General features: G+C 33.1%; 1 non-coding gene across 1 annotated transcript; it reads left to right on the forward strand.

The window, feature by feature from the left end:
* The first annotated feature begins 878 nt into the window (after positions 1–878).
* Positions 879–982, forward strand: LOC112804751 (small nucleolar RNA R71). The gene has a single exon (XR_003203367.1). It is a non-coding gene; the product is annotated as a small nucleolar RNA R71 (small nucleolar RNA).
* The last annotated feature ends 2,682 nt before the right edge of the window (positions 983–3,664 follow it).

Consider the following 3,664-nt stretch of genomic DNA (forward strand, 5'->3'; position numbering starts at 1 on the left):
CCATTTGGAGTTCTGTAGCTCCAGAAAATCCATTTTGAGTGCAGGGAGGTCAGATTCCAACAGCATCAGCAGTCTTTTGTTAGCCTCCTTCTCAGAGTTTTGCTCAGGTCCCTCAATTTCAGCCAGAAATTACCTGAAATCACAAAAAAACACACAAACTCATAGTAAAGTCCAGAAATGTGAATTTAGCATAAAAACTAATGAAAACATCCCTAAAAGTAGCTTGAACTTACTAAAAACTACCTAAAAACAGTAGCTTGAACTTTCTGAAAGTGGCTTTTGACAGATCAGAGACTAGATTGGCTAAATTAGAAGTGTTTTGTTCAGAATTCTCTGTCTGTTGCTGAGAAGATGATGGAAAAGGCTTGCTATTGCTCAGCCTATTGCATCCACCATTGTTAAAGCCTTGTTGAGGCTTTTGTTGATCCTTCCATGAGAAATTTGGATGATTTCTCCATGATGAATTATAGGTGTTTCCATAGGGTTCACCCATGTAATTAACCTCTGCCATTGCAGGGTTCTCCGGATCATAAGCTTCTTCAGAAGCTACCTCTTTAGTACTGTTGGATGCATTTTGCCATCCATTCAGACTTTGAGAGATCATGTTAACTTGCTGAGTCAACACTTTGTTCTGAGCCAATATGGCATTCAAAGCATCAATTTCAAGAACTCCCTTCCTCTAAGGCGTCCCATTATTCACAGAATTCCTCTCAGAAGTGTACATGAATTGGTTATTTGCAACCATGTCAATAAGTTCCTGAGCTTCTACAGGTGTTTTCTTTAGGTGAATGGATCCACCTGCAGAATGGTCCAATGACATTTTCGAAAATTCAGATAGACCATAATAGAATATATCTAATATGGTCCATTCTGAAAACATGTCAGATGGACATCTTTTGGTCAACTGCTTGTATCTTTCCCAAGCTTCATAGAGGGATTCACCATCTTTTTGTTTGAAGGTCTGAACATCCACTCTAAGCTTGCTCAGCTTTTGAGGAGGAAAGAATTTATCCAAGAAGGCCGTGACCAGCTTATCCCAGGAGTCCAGGCTATCCTTAGGTTGTGAATCCAACCATATTTTAGCTCTGTCTCTTACAGCAAAAGGGAAAAGCATGAGCCTGTAGACTTCAGGATCTACTCCATTCGTCTTTACAGTCTCACAAATCTGCAAGAACTCAGTTAAAAACTGGTAAGGATCTTCATATGGAAGTCCATAAAACTTGCAGTTCTGTTGCATTAAAGCAACTAGCTGAGGTTTCAGCTCAAAATTGTTTGCTCCAATGGCAGGAATGGAGATGCTTCTTCCATCAAATTTGGACGTTGGTTTGGTAAAGTCACCAAGCATCCTTCTTGCATTATCATTATTGGGTTCGGCTGCCATCTCCTTCTCTTGTTCAAAAATTTCTGAAAGGTTACTTCTGGATTGTTGTAGTTCAGCTTCTCTTAGTTTCCTCTTCAAAGTCCTTTCAGGTTCAGGATCAGCTTCAACAAGAGTGCTTTTGTCCTTGTTCCTGCTCATATGAAAGAGAAGAAAACAAAAAAAAGAAAGAGGAATCCTCTATGTCACAGTATAGAGATTCCTTTATGTTAGTAGAAAAAGAAAGGGGAGAAGAGTGAAGAAGAGTGGGTTCGGATATTTAGATGAAGAGAGGTGAAGAGAAGTGTTAGTAAATAAATAATTAAATAAAATAAGAGAGAAGAGATAGAAAATTCGAAAATAATTTTAAAAAGGGGTTAGCAATTTTCGAAAATTAGAGATAAGATAAGATTAAAATTAAATTTAAAACAAAAAAAGAATTTTTGAAAAAGAGGGAGGTATTTTCGAAAATTAGAGAGGGAAAAGTAGTTAGGTGGTTTTGAAAAAGATAAGAAACAAACAAAAAGTTAATTAGTTAGTTGAAAAAGATATTAAAATCAAATTTGAAAAGATAAGAAGATAAGAAGTTAGTTAAGATATTTTAAAATCAAATTTTTGAAAAAGATATAATTTCAAAAAGATATGATAAAAAGATATGATTAAAAAGATATGATTGAAAAAGATTTTTTTGAAAAAGATTTGATTTTTAAAATTAAAATTAATTACTTGACTAACAAGAAACTAAAAGATATGATTCTAGAAATTAAAGATTGAACCTTTCTTAACAAGAAAGTAACAAGCTTCAAATTTTTGAATCAATCACATTAATTGTTAGTGTAATTTCGAAAATATGATATAAAGATAAGAAAAAGATTTTGAAAATAATTTGAAAAAGATTTTTGAAAATTTTCGAAAAACAAAGATAAAATTGAAAAGATATGATTTTTGAAAAAGATTTTAAAAAGATAAGATTTTTAAAATTGAAAATTTGACTTGACTTGTGAGAACAACTAATTTTAAAAATTTTTGACCAAGTCAACCCAAAATTTCAAAAATTTGGAGGGAAATAAGGAAAAGATATTTTTTTGATTTTTGAAATTTTAAAGATGAGAGAGAAAAACATAAAAATGACCCAAAATATGAAAATTTTGGATCAAACACATAATGCATGTAAGAACACTATGAATGTGAAGATGAACACCAAGAACACTTTGAATATCATGATGAACATCAAGAACATAATTTTGAAAAATTTTTGATGCAAAGAAAACATGCAAGACACCAAGCTTAGAAATTTTTAATGCTTGGAAAATATGAATGCAAAGATGCACATGAAAAACAACAAAAGACACAAAACAAGAAATCATCAAGATCAAACAAGAAGACTTACCAAGAACAACTTGAAGATCATGAAGAACACCATGAATGCATGAATTTTTCGAAGAAAATGCAAGAAAAATTTTTAAAGCATGCAATTGACACCAAACTTAAAAGTTGACTTAAGACTCAAACAAGAAACACAAAATATTTTTGATTTTTATGATTTTATGATTTTTTTGTATTTTTATTATATTTTTCGAAAATAAAGTTTGGAAAAACGAAAAAGAAAAGAAAAATTTTGAAAAAGATTTTTGAAAAAAAAATTTTGAAAAGAAAATTACCTAATCTGAGCAACAAGATGAACCGTCAGTTGTCCATACTCGAACAATCCCCGGCAACGGCGCCAAAAACTTGGTGGACAAAATTGTGATCCTCAAAGTTGGTCTCTTTGTACTTGTATGAAATTTAAATATTGGCTCTATCAAGAATACCCCAAAGAGATCATGGTATGATGAATTGGGATCTTAATAATCCCTGGTAACGGCACCAACAGCTTAGTGTTGTTGTTGGACCAAAAAAGTTACAGGCACTGTTAGAGAATCTCACAACTCCGTTCAACTAACCAGCAAGTGCACTGGGTCGTCCAAGTAATACCTTACGTGAGTAAGGGTCGATCCCACAGAGATTATTGGATGAAGCAAGCTATGGTCACCTTGTAAATCTCAGTTAGGCAGATTAAATTGATTTATGATAGGTTCGAAAATTAATAATAAACAGAAAATAAAATAGGATAGAAATACTTATGTAAATTAATAGTGGGAATTTCAGATAGGCGTATGGAGATGCTGTGCTTCTCTTGAATCTCTACTTTCTTATTACATTCATCCAATCCTTCTTACTCCTTTCCATGGCAAACTGTTTGTAGGGCATCACCGTTGTCAATGGCTACATCCCATCCTCTCAGTGAAAATGGTCCTATGCTCTGTC

This window comes from Arachis hypogaea, chromosome 5 (genome assembly GCF_003086295.3).
Source record: "Arachis hypogaea cultivar Tifrunner chromosome 5, arahy.Tifrunner.gnm2.J5K5, whole genome shotgun sequence".
Taxonomy (NCBI): Eukaryota; Viridiplantae; Streptophyta; class Magnoliopsida; order Fabales; family Fabaceae; genus Arachis; species Arachis hypogaea.